Source organism: Cebus imitator, unplaced genomic scaffold (assembly GCF_001604975.1).
Source record: "Cebus imitator isolate Cc_AM_T3 unplaced genomic scaffold, Cebus_imitator-1.0 Scaffold181, whole genome shotgun sequence".
NCBI lineage: Eukaryota > Metazoa > Chordata > Mammalia > Primates > Cebidae > Cebus > Cebus imitator.
The window spans coordinates 180,418-197,127 of NW_016107496.1; the positions used below are offsets into that span (position 1 = coordinate 180,418).

At 48.3% G+C, this 16,710-nt stretch overlaps 1 long non-coding RNA gene and 1 pseudogene across 1 annotated transcript; one reads left to right on the forward strand and one right to left on the reverse strand.

Moving 5' to 3' along the window:
- LOC108316014 overlaps positions 1-5,926 on the forward strand; it is an 82,143-nt pseudogene extending 76,217 nt beyond the window's left edge.
- Positions 5,927-7,641: 1,715 nt separating this feature from the next.
- On the reverse strand, positions 7,642-10,239 carry LOC108316122. The gene is made up of 2 exons (XR_001830187.2): positions 10,203-10,239; positions 7,642-7,899 (listed from the first exon to the last, which is right to left on the reverse strand). It is a non-coding gene; the product is annotated as an uncharacterized LOC108316122 (long non-coding RNA).
- Positions 10,240-16,710: the final 6,471 nt, after the last annotated feature.

Here is a 16,710-nt window from a genome sequence, read left to right on the forward strand (position 1 = left end):
TTTGAGATGGAGTCTCACTCTGTCACCCAGGGTGGAGTGCAGTGGCATGGTCTTGGCTCATTGCAACCTCTACCTCCTGAGTTCAAGTGATTCTCCTGCCTCAGCCTTCCAAGTAGCTGGGATTACAGGTACATGAACTGCCGTACCTGGCTAATGTTTTGCATTTTTAATAGAGACAGGGTTTTGCCACTCTAGGCTGATCTGAAACCCCTGATCTTAGATGATACACCCCACTTGGCCTTCCAAAGTGTTGGTATTACAGGCATGAGCCACCGCACCTGGCCTGTTTTGTAATCTTTTAAACCCACAGAAGCCCTTCTTGCAGGCTGTGCAGAAGCAGGCTGCAGGCTGGGTGTGGCCCACTGCTCATCCATTTACCACCACTGAGTGATACGTTAGGTGGCAAATGCTAGAGAAGGACACTGGTGAGATGGTGGGCAGGGGGATCCTATGGTGAGGCCACGGCCGGCTTCGAGGAGAAGGTACAGTTTGTGCAAGAGCCATGGGTCAGCATGGGAAGAGAGCTCCAGGTGGGGGCACCTCTGCACAGAGGCCTGGGAGAGGGATGCACCTGGCCTGTTTTTGAAATGGAGTCTCGTTCTCTGTCACCCAGGCTGGAGTGCAGTGGTGTGATCTCAGCTCACTGCAACCTCGCCTCTCAAATTCAAGTGGTTCTCCTGCCTCAGCCTTCCAAGTAGCTGGGATTACAGGCACACACCACCATACCCGGCTAATTTTTGTATTTTTAGTAGAGACGGGGTTTCACCATGTTAGTCAGGTTGGTCTCAGACTCCTGGGCTCCAGAGGCTCAGCCTTCCAAAGTGCTGGGATTACGGGCATGAGCCACCGTGCCTGGCCTGTTTGAATATCAAGCTGGTGGGGCTGAAGCAGAATGTGAGCAAGGGAGAGTGGATACAACTGGGAGGGACTGGGAGGTCCCAAGGCTTGGGGGTGGGGTGGGGGCAAGGGCTCTGGCTTCTGCTCTGACCTAGGAAGGATGTGAGCACCCTTTCTCTTCAAAAGGCCCCTTTGGTCCCTGTGTTGAAAACACGGGGGTGGTGAAGGGGGGAACCCCGTCTAGAGCAGGGGCCTGGGGACCCAGTATCCTTTTCCCTCACAGGCATGAGGCCCACCAGGAACCGGGCTCCAGGCAGGGGGGCAGCCCCCTTCTTCCACACTGGTGGCTTTGCAGAACATCTGGACTCTGGCTCTGCCTCTAACTAGGATTCCTCTGCATCAACTCTGTGTGCCTGTTTCCCCAGCTGTAGAACAGGGACTAAACCTGCATCATGGGGAAAAGGCTCCATGTAATACAAGTTCCTGCTCCTGCCCTTTCACAGTCAGATTGTAGGCTGAGGAAGGGAAGAGCTCCCAGGGTGAGGCTTTGGCTTGGTTGAAGAATCACCTGCCTGGTTATTCGCCTACCTGGTGAGTGGGATCTGGCGGGGTTGCCAAAAAATGGATTCAACTGGCAAGGAGGGTGTTGAGGCTGCTTCCTGCCTTCAGCTGCAGGGCCTCTGGGCTCCCTAGAAGGTACGTGAGGCCACCTGCCCCTGTACCCCCTCCACCGGCCCATCAACAGAGTGTGCAATGTTCCTCTTCCCACTACGCCCCCAAGTGAGCCAAGATATCCCGATCATTCAGATCTCACAGGCTTGACCCCTACTCTACATATTGAGAAAGTTCCAGTCCTCCCCTCAACTGTAGAAATTTCTTAGACCTGTTGGTCGGGCATAGTGGCTCACGCCTGTAATCCCAGCACTTTGGGAGGCCAAGGTGGGCAGATCATTTGAGGTCGGGAGTTCGAGATCAGCCTGACCAACATGGTGAAACCCTGACTCTACTAAAAATACAAAAATTAGCCGGGCGTGGCAGTGGGTGCCTGTAGTTCCAGCTACTCCGGAGGCTGAGACAGGAGAATCACTTAAACCCAGGAGGCAGAGGTCGCAGTGAGTCGAGATTTTACCACTATACTCCAACCTGGGCAACAGAATGAGATTGTCTGAAAAAACAAACCAAAACAATTTCCTAGCCCTTCCAGCTTCTGTCCTCGGCACCCCACACACAAGGCTGCATGCTGCCCAAGACCCAGGGGGCAGATCAGGCATGACATCAGACACCTGTGTCCTCAAAATAGGGCAGCTTGTTTCTGTACTGGCCTCACCCCCTACCTCCACTGTCGTGCCGGCCTCTGTCCTCCTCATTATGGGATTTCCTAGAACAAGCACAGCCCTTCCCCAAGAGACACCCCCGTGCTCTCCACGGCAGAGCTCCCTGTGGACCTGTGAGCTCCCCCTCTGCAGCCAAAGGAAGCACGGCTTGGCCAGGCACAGCAACTTGTCCTGTGTGTTCCCTCTAGGACCTACTCAGTGGTGGTGATGCTGCCACTGCTGCCTGGGGGAGATGAGCCCCTGGATGTGGCCCGGGTGACCAGCTACCTGGTGGAGGAGAAGCTGCTGTGGCCACTCCGAGAGCTGTCCGGGGCCGACATGCTGGCTCAGACGCCACCTGCTGCAGGGTCCCTGGGAGTGTGAGTCCTGCCCTGGGCTGTGATGCCCTCTGCCCCATGGGCACAGCAGCAGGGCCAGGTACTGTGGGGGCACAGGGAGAGGCTCGTGGCATCACGGTGCCAGGCCCAGGGCTTATTGGACTTCCCAAGGTCCTCTAGGACTAGGGCTGAGGCTGCACATCCTGCAGATGTCCAGAATATAAGGCCTGGCCCAGCAGCGTATATCAGGCAGTTTAGGGCTTCAGGCCAGCTCCCTCCCTGTGGGCTCTGCCGGAGCAGAAGGCAGACCTCCTGTTACAGCTGGAAGGGCACTAACTGAGTTCAGACTTACCGGTCAGGGGCGACCTGCAGCCAAGGGCAGTGCTGGGAGGACCGGCTCTGGGCTCCTGGGGAGCTTGCGTGTGGCTCAAGTGAGTCTGCTGACCTCTCTGGACTCAGATTCCTCCACTGTGAAATGCAGGTAACCATGTGGCTCGCTCACATGGGTAAGGGGCATGTACCGTTCTTGATGCACGAGGGATTCCCTCATGTCCATGGGGGAGCCACGGTACCCAGGCTTGGCAAGGAGCAGTTTATCTGTGTGGGACTCACGGGGAGGCCTAGGGCTCCCTAGAAGCGTGGGTGCAGTCATGTCTAAGCAGCACTCTGATGCTGTAGAAAACAGCTGGTCTTCAAGTTCTGTGTGTGTGACCATGGGCTTCTCTGTGCCCCTCAGTTCTGACAGCTGACCATGGGACTGGTAGTGCCTCCCTTGGGATGCTGGCCCTGGCCATCAGGTGCCTGGCTGTGCACTGTAGATGGTGCTTCCCTGCCACGGGCACAAGCACCCTCAAGGCAGCTCAGGGACCACACTGGCTGGACTACTCAGACCTGCTCCTTCACAGGCCATCTCTTCCCTACCCTGAAGAGGGCAGGGCTGCAGGACACCACTCTCATGTTTGAGGGAGCCATTGGCCATCCACTTAACTAGTCAGTGTCTCCCCCCGCCTCCCCCAGTAGCTTCCTTGAGATCAAATGGATGACTTGTATGATCTGTCATTTTTTTTTTTTTTTTTTTTGAAACTAGGTCTCACTCTGTTGTCATGGTTGGAGTGCAGTGGTATGATCTCAGCTCACTACACCCTTGACCTCCTGGGTTCAGGTGATCCTCCTGCCTCAGCCCTGCAAAGCGCTGGGATGGCTCAGTGCCACCGTGCCCAGCCGATCTGTGAATTTTAAGTGCATGATTCAGTGGCTTCTACTTTATTCACAGAATTGTGCATGACTCACCACAATCGATTTTAAAAGGTTTTTATCATCCTAAAATGAAACCCTGCAGCTACCAATCTGCCTGCTGTGTCCATGGCTGTCCCTGCTCTGGACATCCCGGGTCTCGGGACTCCATTCCTTGTTAGGGCTGAATGGGCCGTAGACCTTCAGCTCATGTCATCTTGAAGCTGGTGGGGGATCACTGGGCCTCTGGCTGCTGCACCAGGGGAGGGGGACTCCTGGCCTCAGGGCAGACTAAGCCGGGGCTCTAGGCATTGGGGTGTCCAGAAGGCATTGGGCTCCCACTGCGGTGGGTGGACCTGACCCCACTCACCCTGCCTTTGGGGCTGCTTCTCCCCAGATCATGCCCTGGTGGCTGGGGCCCAGCACATGGTGACATTCGATGGCCGGGTATGGGACCTCAGCGCCCAGTGTGGCAGCATCCTGCTGGCCCAAGACTTTACTCACAACACATTCTCCCTGATGCTGAGTCGGACAGACTTGGGGCTCATGGCCCTGACCGTGGAGCTGAATCACATGACCCTCATCTTCTACCCCAGCCTGCAGGTGAGAAGAGGCCTGAGCTTCCCCCAGAGACCTGAACCTGTGGCAGGTCACCTGGGGGAATGGCCCTTTCAAGCTTGTCCCCTGGCTGTGGGTCAGCCCTCCTACCCACCGGCTCTGGCCCACAGGCCTACAGGCTATACAACTCTTCCCTGCTGGGGAGAGCTGTCCAGACCTCCAGCTGCCTCCTGCCATGACAAGGAGGGACATCCTCAGGATTGAGCTGGCCAGTGAGGACGGGGTCTCCATCTCCTGTGTCATGCCCACTGGCCTCTGCAGCCTGACTCTGGGCCTCTGGCACCATGGTGAGTCTGGGCCCCGGTGGGGTTGGCCCCATCGCCAAGAGCCTCCTCGGGATGCACCAGTCTCAGCATCTAGTGCGACAGATCCCCGGGTTGTAGGCGGTGACTATGGATGCAGAGGCTCTGCTGGCCTTGTCTCTAGGATTGCAGCATGTTACTGACCTTGTGTCCACAAAATCGCACTGAGGCCCAGGTCTTTCTGCCCCCATCCCTGGGATACATGGCTCCAGGGTAGAGTTGGCCCTTCTGTGGTCTCTCTGCCAAGGAACACAAAGGAAGGGCCTGGATTACGGCCACTTGAGCTGAGGACATGGGGGACACATGCTATCCTCAGTCCCTGTGCTTTCTCTACCTCCTCTGATGAGGGTTTGGAGCCTGGGCCCTGGGTTCCGGGAGTCCGGGGTAGAGGTGGCAGGATTCTACCACTCCTCGGTGTGCCTCAGGCTCATCTCACACACAGGTCCCCTGTGGGAGGATCACAGGCTCTCAGGACCTCCTCAGCTTCCCTCCTCCCCACATGCATATCCACAGGCCTTCTGGGCACTGACTACAATGAAGCAGGCAATGAGCTGATGTTGCTGGACGGCTCTGTGGCCTGCAGCGTGGAGGAGCTCATGCTGGCCTGGCAGGTGAGTGGGTGAACCTTCCCTTCCTCCCTCCAGCTGAGTCTCTTGAGGGCTGCTTGCTGGAGTCCCGGGAGAGGCAGGTGGCCTGCTGGCTCTGCAGAGGACTTTGCAGGCCCAGGGTTTGGAGGAGTCTCCTGCTGAGTAGGAGTATGTGGGGAGGCCACATGGTCCAGCGGGAGGCCTGAGTCTTGTCTGTCCCGCCAGGTGGATGTTGACTGCAGGGCCACCGAGAAGACTCAGTAGGCCTGCCCAGGACAGAGCCCCACCTGCAGGGCCTTCTTCCAGGACCCCTGCTCCAGCTTGGGGAACTGCTTCTGGGTGGTGAGTGTGCGCCCTTTCCCCGATCTAGCTTAGGCCCCTCCTCCATGCCACTCCCCAGGGTAGGGACAGTGACTGAGTGGCCCTGATTTCAGGTGGACCCTGCACCATTCCTCAGCCTGTGTGTAGGACCCCTGTGGCACCTGGGAGCTCCAGCCTGCCTGCGCTCTGGCGGCCACCTACATCCACCTATGTGCCTGTAGCTTTGTGCCCCTGGCCCCTCCCCCCCCGTGTGGTAAGCTGCCCCAACCAGCTGGCACTCTGCCCTGTCTGGCATCTGCCTTCCAGTCTGGAGGTAAAACTGTCTGTCTTTCTCCCTCTCTCTAGGACAAATACTCAATTATCATTCAAGGAGCTAAGAGTCAAAGCAAAACATCTACAGCCTGACACAGCTTGGAAGTGTGTCCCCTCCAAATCTCACGTTTGTTAGAGGGAGTGCATTCCCTCATGAATGGCTTAGTGCCCTCCGTTTGGTGAAGCCAGAGTTCCTGCTCTATTAGTTCACATGAGAGCAGTCTGTTTATAAAGAACCCTGGCACCGCCTCTCTCTCCTTGCACCCACTCCCATTTCTCCCATGATTGTAAGCTTCCCGAGGCCTCGCCAGAAGCCAAGCAGATGCTGGAGCTATGCTTGTACAGCCTCTAGAACTGTGAGTCAATTTATCTCTTAATTATGAACTGCCCAGGCTGGAGAGTAGTGGCACAATCTCGCCTCACTGCAACTTCCATCTCCCAGGTTCAAGCAATATGCCTGCCTCAGCCTCCCAAAACTATAGGCATGTATTTTTGTAGAGATGGGTTTTTGCTGTGTTGGCCAGGCTGGTCATGAATTCCTGACCTCAGGTGATCCTCCTGCGTCGGCCTCCCAAAGTGCTGGGATGACAGGGGTGAGCCACCATGCCCAGCCTCATTAGGGATTTGAATGTACACACTTGAGGCAAAATACTCAGCCCCTGTTTTCCCTCTGCTCTCATACCACAACAATCATCATCAACACAGATGACTTCTGTGAGCAAATGTGTGGGGGTCTGTCCCCACTACCAGGGTGTCCCTCTAATTCAGTTCTAACACTAGCTACCTTGAGATAGCATGAGAGCCTACGTGGTGAGAGATTCTTTAGCCAGTGTTGCATATGATTGCCACAGCCAAAGCCCCACTAAAAGGGCACAGAAGTCAGTGGCAAAAAGAGGATTTGCTTAAACCCAGGAGGTGGAGGTTGCAGTGAGCTGAGATCTTGCCACTGCACTCCAGCCTGTTGACAGAGTGAGAGTCTGTCTCAAAAAAAGAAAATTCCAGAATGTAAACAGAGACAGGACCCCTTAGAGTCAGGAGGCACAATCCCCAATTCAATAAATCCATCCATACCTAGGCCCATCAAAACAAAATTGCAGAAAAGACAAAAGGTCCTAAAAGCTACTGAGGGTGGAAAGGAGGAAGAGCATGTTGACAATTGCTTTCCCACCAGCAGCAACAGCAGACAGTGGAGTAAGAGAAAGTAAGGATGAGGTTAGAGTTTATACCCAGCTCAACTATTACTGAATGAAATAACCTTTCAGCACTGATCTGTCTCGAGATCTCTTTACCACAAGTGGACACTTACTCAGGGGATACATCCACATGTTCATATACATACTGTGTCTGCTTTCCTGCAACAGTATTTGCCAGAGAGACCACATTTCTGCTCTCTCGATTAGGAAGATGGAAAGATAAGCTACAGATTGGGAAAAACGTTTACAAACCACCTATCAGACCAAGGACTCATCTGCAGAGACTCATCTCTAGAATATACAAAGAACTCAAAGCTCAAAAGTAGGCCAGGTGCAGTGGCTCACACTTGTATTCCTAGCACTTTGGGAGGCTGAGGCGAGATGGCTTGAACCCGGGAGGTCAAGGCTGCAGTGAGCCATGATCACACTCCTGGCTGCATGACAGAGTGAGACCCTGTCTCACAAAACAAAACCTCCAAAGTATAAAAATGGGAAATAAATGCATGAACAATGTTTGCACTTCCAGCCATAGAGAAACAAGGTAGTGCTACACACCTGAGCTCCGGTGAGTTCCGGCACGGGTTGGCGAGTTCCAGGGACTCCGCAGCATAAAGCAGTAGTTGAACATCCAAATGGCCAGGTTGTGATTTCAGCATCCACTTATGAGTGTACTAGAAAAAGCACTCTTCTAGCACCAAAAAGGTGGGGGCTGCTGAGAATAAAGCTAGGCTTAGAGGCAGGAATCAATGTCATGGTCTACCAACCAGACCCTCTCTGGAAGCAGCCTTGGACTCACGAAGTGCCAAGACAGGAGCTGGTGTGGCGCCACGGGAAGCTTGGAGAATCTGGGAATCAAACAGAAGCACTCGTTGACTGTGTAAATACGAAGCTGTCAGCTACTACAGCCATCAACAGAACCTCTGGGAGGACAAGCAACTCAAAATTTATAGCCACAGGGTAACAATGGAGTATTATCTGCCGTTAAGGTCCTCTCAATTCCTCTTAGGGTTTTTTTGAGACAGTCTTACTCTGTCACCCAGGCTGGACTTCAGTGGCACAATCTCAGCTCACTGCATCCCGGATTCCAGCAATTCTCCTGCCTCAGCCTCCTGAGTAGCTGGGATTACAGGCATGTGCCACCATGCCCAGCTAATTTTTTTGTGTTTTTAGTGGAGACAGGATTTTGCCATGTTGGCCAGGAAGGTCTCGAACATCAAAACTCATGATCTGCCTGCCTCAGCCTCCCAAAGTGCTGGCATTACAGGTGTGAGCCACTGTCTCCAGCCAGGTTTATCTTTTTTCAATCAAGGGCTAAATTCTTCCCCTTTCTTCGATACCAGTGAAGTATTTAAGAAAAGCAGTCACCAATTAGTTAAATTTTCAAGAACAAATTAAAAGGTGGTTATAAGTTATAAAACAAAGGCATCTTATGAACTCTCATAAGAAAAAGAGGAAGAAATTAAGACGCTTTTTATCATCTTTCTGAGATACGGTATTGCTCTGTCCTCCAGGCTGGAGTACAGTGGTGCAGCCTCCCAAATAGCTGGGATTACAGGCATCCGCCACCATGTTTTTGTATTTTTAATAGAGACAGGGTGTGACCATGTTGGCCATGCTGGTCTTGAACTCCTGACCTCATGTGATCCTCCCACCTTGCACCTGACCAGAGAAATTAAGACATTCTCAGATAAACAGAAGCTGAGAGAGTTCATTACATTGGGACCTACCCTGCAAGAAGTGCTAAAGGGAGTCCTTCAAGTCAAAACAAAAGGATGCGAAGTGGACATTTGAAGCCACATATAAAGACCTGTATGATTGAAATTGATTCATATCTCTGATTTTAATTATTTTATTGGATTTGAGAGATATGTAACCATAAGTCTATGTTAAATACATAATTTATTTTTAAAAAAATTAGGCATGGTGGCATGCACCTGTAGTCTCAGCTATGGAGGATCACTTGAGTCCAGGGTCTTGAGATTACAATGAGCTATGACAGTGCCACTGCACCCCAGCCTGGGTGACAGAGTGAGGCCCTCTCTCTAAAACATAGATATATTTTGTAACATCAACAACATAGGAGGAGGCAGAGCTGTCAAGGAGTAGAGTATTTGTATGTGATTGAACTTACTAGTTTAAAATCGATTGCTATAACTTCAGGATGTTTTATGTAATCCTCATGGTAATTACAAGGGAAATATCTGTAGAATGTACACAAAAGGAAATGAGAAGGGATTCTAAGTGTGTCACACAAAAAAAATCAAACACAAAGACAGGCAGAAGGAAGGAAGTGAGAAACCATAAGCTGTGCAGAAAACAATCCACAGAGTGGCACCGGGAGGCCCCGCAAATGGTGTGCTGGGGTCCTCCCAGAGCAGCTGCTCACTGAGCCCTTGGCTGTGGGCCTCACGGCACAGTCACCCACCAGGGTAGTGAGTTTCATCAGATGACAGTCTTTAAAAATGCAAATGAATTCCACCATCAAAAGACTGTAAGAGACTTACACATAGGTTGAAAGTGAAAGGATGAAAAAGGATATTCCATGCAAATGGTAACCAAAAAAAAGGAGGAGCTAGACTAATCTCAGACTACATAGACTTAAGGTCAAAAGCTGTTATAAGAGATAATGGCGAATTCACCAAAAAGATGTAACAGTTATAACTGTACATGCAATGCACCTCAGAGCTCCTAAATATGTGAAGCGAACACTGACAGACTGAAAGGAGAAACATAGTTGTACGATAACAGTAGGTGACTTCAACACCTCACTTTTTACTTTTTATTTTTTTGAGACAGAATCTGCCTCCATTGCCCAGGCCGGAGTGCAGTGGTGTGATACAGGTCACCGTAACGTCCTGGAGTCACATGACTCCTGTGCCTCAGCCTCAGAGTAGCTGGGAGTACAGGTGTACACCACCACACCTGGCTATTTTTAGTAGAGACAGAGTTTCACCCTGTTGGCCAGGCTGGTCTCAAACTCCTGACCTCAAGTGATCCACCTGCTTTGGCCTCCCAAAGTGCCAGGGTTACAGGCATGAGCCACGCGCCCGGCCCAATAATTCACTTTGAATAATTGATACAACACCCAGACAGAAGATCAAGAAGGAAACAGAGGGCTTAAACAATACTATAGACGAATTGGACCTACCAGACATACACAGATGACTTCACCCAGCAGCAGAATACACATTCTTCCACGTACATGTGGAATGTTCTCTGGGAAAGATCATATATTAGGCCTCGAAGCAACATTTAATACATTTTAAATAACTGAAATCATAATAGCAGAAGGAAAACCAGAATTTCCACAAATCTATGGGAACTAAACATACTACAAAACTATGGATCAAAGAAAAATAACAGAAAACCAAACACCGCACGTTATCACGCATAGGCGGGTGTTGAACAATTGGAACACGTGGACACAGGGAGGTGAGCACATACTGCGGTCAGTAGGGGAGGGACAATGCGGGTGGGGAGGGATAATGAGGGGAGAAATACCAGATAGAGGTGATGGGATGGAGGCAGCAAACCACCTTGCCATGTATGTTCCTGTGCAACAGTCCTGCATGATCTGCACATGTATCCCAGAACCTAAAGTACGATTTTAAAAAAGGAAAAAACTATTTTGAAACAAAATCATGTATCAAATCTTATGGGATGCAGCAAAAGCAGCGCTATGTGGGAAATTTATAGCTGTATGTGCTTACCTTAAAGCTGGCCGGGGGCGGTGGCTCACACCTGTAATCCCAGCACTTTGGGAGGCTCGGGCAGGCAGATAACCTCATGTCAGGAGTTCACGACCAGCCCAGCTAACATGGTGAAACCCCGTCTCTACTAAAAACATAAAAATTAGCCAGGCATGGTGGCAAGTGCCTTTAATCCAGCTGCTTGGGAGGCAAAGGCAGAATAATCCCTCGAACCCATGAGGAGGAGGTCGTAGTGAGCCGAGATTGCACCACTGCACTCCAGCCTGGGTGACACGGCTAGACTCCATTTTCCCCAACAACCACACACACAAAAGCAGCAGCAGCCAGGTATAGTGACACTGTTCTATAATCCCAGCTACTTGGAAGGCTGAGGCCAAGAGATTGCTTGAGCCCAGGAGTTTGTGACCAGCTCAGGCAACGTGGCAAGACCCTCTCTCAAATAAAAGAAAAAGGAAAAATTCTCAAACCAATAATCCTAACTTTGTACCTTAAATTATTAGAAAAAGAAGAACAGCCTAAACCCAAAGCTAGGAGAAGGAAGGAAATAAATGTTAGAACAGAAATACATGAAATAGAAGATGGAAAAACAGACCTATCACTACCAAGGAAATTGAATCAGTGACTAAAAACTTGACAAGAAAGAAAAGTACAAGAACACATGGCTTCATGGGTGACTTGTACCAAACATTTACAGAATCAATACCAATCCTGTTCATATTCTTCCAAAATACTGAGGAAAGAATACCTCCAAACTCATTCTGCGAGGCCAGCATTACTGATACCAAAGGCAGAAAAAGCACCAGAAGAAAACACCACCACTATCCCTCATCAATACAGATGCAAAAGCTCTCGAGAAAATACTAATAAGGAGAATTCAACAGTGTCATAGAAGGATTCTACAACATCGTCAAGTGAGATTTATTCCTGGAATGCAAAGGTGGTTACCATATAAAAATCAATGTAAGATATCACTAACAGAATGAAGGAAAGAAAACGCATGACTTTGTTTCAATTAGTAAAGAAAAAGCATTTAACAAAGTTTAATACCCTTTCATGATTAAAAACACACTGACTAGAAATAGAAATAATCTCAATGTAATAAAGGTCATATGAACAACCCATAGCTAACATCATTTCAATGATGAAAGACAAAGTTTTCCAACATGAAGAATAAAACAGTGATGCCTGCTTTCATAATACTGGAAATCCTAGCCAGAGCTATTAAGAAACAAAGGAAAAAGAAAAGGCATCCAAATCGGAAAAGAAGAAATAAAATTATCTCTGTTAACAAATGGCATGACCTTCTTTGTAGAAAATCCTGAAGACTGCATGAAAAAATCTGTAAGAACTAGTAATCTGTCAAAGTTTCTGGATTATGAAATCAACATGTAAATGTCAGTTGCATTTCTACACACTAACAGTCAACAATCCAAGAGGGAAATTAAGAAAACAGTTCCTGCAGGGCTTGATTGTGGATGCCTATAGTCTGAGCTACTTGGGAAGCTGAGGCAGGAGAATCACTTGAGCCTGGGAGGTCAATGCTGTCAGTTTTTATAATGATTATGCCTGTGAATAGCCACTGTACTCCACCCTGGCAACATAGTGGGACACCATCTTAAAAAAAAAAAAAAAAAAGGCTGTTTACAATAGCATCAAAAAGAATAAAATAGGAATAAACTTAACCAGGAGGCAAAGACTTTGGCAGGATTTAGATTTCCAGAGACCGGTTGTGTAACAAATGTAAAGGCATCTCATAATTACACATTATAAGGCTTAGATTCATTAAGATGTCAATACGACTCAAAGTGATCTACAGGTTTAGTGTAATTGATCCCAAAATCTCAGTAACATTTTTTTCTTCAATTACATAAAAATCCATACTTATACATTTCATAAAGTTTATACACAATTTCAAGGGATCCCAAAAGGCCAAAGCAATCTTGAAAAAGTATAACAAAGTTGGAAGTCTTTTACTTCCCAATTTCATATTGTATTATTAAAAGCTACAGTGGTCGAAAGTGTGGTAAAGCAGTAAAGACAGAGAGACCAGTGGAATGGAGTACAGAGTGCAGAAGGAAACCCTTACACACACGGGCAAATGAGTTCAATAAGGATGCCAAGACTATTCAATCAGGGAAAGGACGGTCTTTCAACAAATGGTGTGGGAAAACTAGATATCCACAGGCAAACGAATGAAGTTAAACCCTTACCTTATATCACGTTTAAAAAAAAATGAATCAAAGACCTAACTGTAAGCTCTAAAACTATACAACTCTTGTTTGTTTGAGATGGAGTCTCACTCTGTCACCCAGGAGGGAGTGCAGTGGCATGATCTCGGCTTACTGCAACCTCCAGCTTCCAGGTTCAAGCAATTCTCTGCCTCAGCCTGCCAAGTAGATGGGATTACAGGCATCCACCACCATGCCCAGGTAACTCTTGTATTTTTACTAGAGACGGGGTTTTACCATCTTGGTCAGGCTGGTCTTGAACTCCTCACCTCATGATTTACCTGCTTTGGCCTCCCAAAGTGCTGGGATTATAGGTGTGAGCCACCATTCCCGGCCAACAACTGTTAAAACATAGAAGGAGAGTTTCCTTTGGCAATGATTTCTTGGATATGACACCAAAGGCCCAAACAACAAATGGAAAAGTAGACAAATTGGATCACATCGAAGGATGTATTAACATTGTGAAAAGGCAACCTACAGAATGACAGGACAGATGTGCAAATTCTGTTAAAGAGTTCCCATCTAGAATATATAAAAGCACTCACAATGCAACAACAAAAACCTAACTAACGCAGTTCAAAAATGTGTAAAGGACTTGAATAGACAGTCCTCCAAATAAGAGATGCAAATGGCCAATAAGCAGATAAAAAGATGCTCACCATCACTAATTACTAGGGAAACTCAACCAAAATCACGTGGAAAGGCTGGGCATGGTGGCTCATGCCTGTAATCCCAGCACTCTGAAAGGCCGAGGTGGGTGAATCGCTTGAGGTCAGGAGTTTGAGACCAGCCTGGCCAACATGGCGACACCACATCTCTACTAAAAATAGAAAAATTAGCTGGGTGTGGTGGCACGTGCCTCCAGTCCCAGATGCTTGCGAGGCTGAGGCAGGAGAATTGTTTGAACCTGGGAGGCGGAGGTTGCAGTGAGCCAAGATCACACCACTGCACTCTAGCCTGGGTGACAGCGAGACTCCGTCTCAAAAAAAGAAAAAGAAGAAAACCTACAAGGAGACGCCACTTCAGACTCATTAGGATGGCTGTAATCAATACAGAAAAAAACAAGTGTTAGCGAGGATGCTGAGCGGTTGGAACCCTTGTGTTCTCTTACTGGGAGTTTAAAATGGAGCTGCAGCTGTGGAAAACAGTGTGTTAATTCACCAAAAAGTTAAAAATAGGCTAGGCATGGTGGCTCACATTTATAATCCCAGCACTTTGAGAGGACAGGGCAGGCCAATTATTTGAGGCCAGGAGTTCAAGACCAGCCTGGCCAACATGCTAAAACCCCTTCTCTACTAAAAATACAAAAATTAGCCGGGCTTGGCGGTGCAGGCCTGTAATCCCAGCTACTCAGGAGGCTGAGGGATAAGAATCCCTTGAACCCAGGAGGCAGAGGTTGCAGTGAGCCAAGATTGAACCACTGCACTCCAGCCTGGGTGACAGAGCAAGACTCTGTCTCAAAGAATTACCATATAATCCAGCATTTCCACTTCTGAATATGTACCCCTACAATTGAAAGGGCCTCACACATTTATACACTAATGTTCATAGCAGCATTGTTGAGAGCAAATTCTGACATGTGAGAAATCATATTGTTTACTGAGAAATCCTATTGAGAGCAGCGGCAAGGGAAACCTAGTCGGCCCCTCAAAGCGGAAAACTGCCCCCAAAGCAGAAAACTGCTCCAAGCACTATAAAACAGTAACCAATATAAATGTCTCACACCAGATGAATTAGTTCTTTGAACACAGGATGTGTGACCCTTTCCTTTGTTCCCTTGTAAAGAGTGCTTTCTAGTTTGTCTTTAACCTATAGTAAACATACACTAGCGGCCTGGTTAGTTTACCTTTAACCAGTGAAACAACACAGAGCATCTACTTGTAAAACTTGTCACCGGAAAGTCAAGAATAAATACATAGGTAAGAGTCTGCTCTGGACTCTTGGCTAGAAATGTTGTGAGACCCCTGGTGCTCCACTCTGAACCCACCTTTTGTGCTCTCTCTCTCTCACTCGCTCTCTCTCTGTGGCTGTATCTTAATTCCTTCAGTGCCACCTGGGCTGGGGTCTCCACGGCTGAGCCAGTCTTGGCACAGCGTTATTCACAGCAGCAGAAAGATAGCAGCAACACAAATGTCCACCGACATAAACAAATATGTGGTCTCTCCATACAGTCAAACATTATTCAGCCTTAAAAAAGGAAGGAAATTCTGACACGTGCTAGCACATGGATGAACCTTGAGGATGCTATGCAAAGTGAAATAAGCCAGTCACAAAAAGAGAAATAACTGTATGATTCCACTTATGTGTAGGACCTAGAGTAATCAGATTCACAGAGTCAGAAAGTAGAGTGGTGGCGGCCAGGAGCTGGGAGAGAGCAGTCATGGCTTATTTAATGGGGATAGAGTTTCAGTTTGGCAGGATTTAGTGAGTTCCAGAGTTTGGCTGCACAAAAATATGAATGTACTTACACTAAATTGTGTACTTTAAAATGGTTATGGAAAATTTCATGTGTTTTACCACATTTAAAATTTTTTACATTGGAAATGTATATTTATTGAGCACCTCTGTGCTAGGCATGATGATATGATTATGAACACCGTAGTTATAAAAAACGCTCTTAGGGAGATAAAATTCTAAGTGTAAAAACTAGCATAGATAGACAATAATAGACACAGACCCACGGGACTCAGATAGTAGGCTTATTAGACACAGATTATAGATTTCAGCAGGGAACTAAAAATTATTAAAATTACTAATTACTAAATTTGTTTAGTAATTAATTTAGCCAATCAGCTAATTTACTAATTACTGAAAATTACATATCTGAAAAAGAACCAGAATGTAGTAGACAGCGATGGCAGAAAAGGCCACCTAAAGCCTGTCTTTTAGACAGTTCTCTCGGCAGATGAGGGATAGAAGGGCACTTCCTGGCCAGGCGTGATGACTCATGCCTATAGTCCTAGCTACTCAGGAGGCTGAGACAGGGGAATCACTTGAACCCAGGAGGCAGAGGTTGCAGTGAGAAGATATTACACCACTGCACTCTAAGCTGGGCCACAGAGCAAGACTTCATCTCAAAAAAATAAATAGAAGGGTGCAGTGGCTCACACCTGTAGTCCCAGCACTTTGGGAGGCCAAGGTGGGTGGACCACTTAAGGTCAAGAGTTGGAGACTAGCCTGGCCATACCCCAGCTAAAAATACAAAATTTTTGTCTCTACTAAAAATATAAAAATTAGCTTGGCATGGTGGCATGCATCTGTAATCTCAGCTACTCAGGAGGCTGAGGCAGGAGAATTGCTTGATCCTGGGAGGCAGAATTTGCAGTGAACCACAGCACTCCAGCCTGGGTGACAGAGTGAGACTCCATCTCAAAAAAATTAAATAAAGCCTATCTTTTAAATAGTTCTCCTAGCAGATGAGAGATAGAAGAGTGCTTCCTTACCCTGGTAGCTCTGAGTGTCCAGTCTGTGCCCTTGACCACTGCACTTGATGGGGACACAGTAGAGCAGCCTGCACTGCATGCTGTACTGAAGATCCCACCCACACAGTGAGCGTTCCCTTTCGCCTGCACTTTGGGTTGGATGCATCCTGAGCTCTCAAAGCATCGCATGCTAAGGTTTCACCCTCCCCTTGGCTGGGAACTATGTCTTGGTCTTCTGTCTCCAGGGTATTGGTGGCAGAGCCTGACATGGAGTGAGCCCTCCACAAATGCTTGTT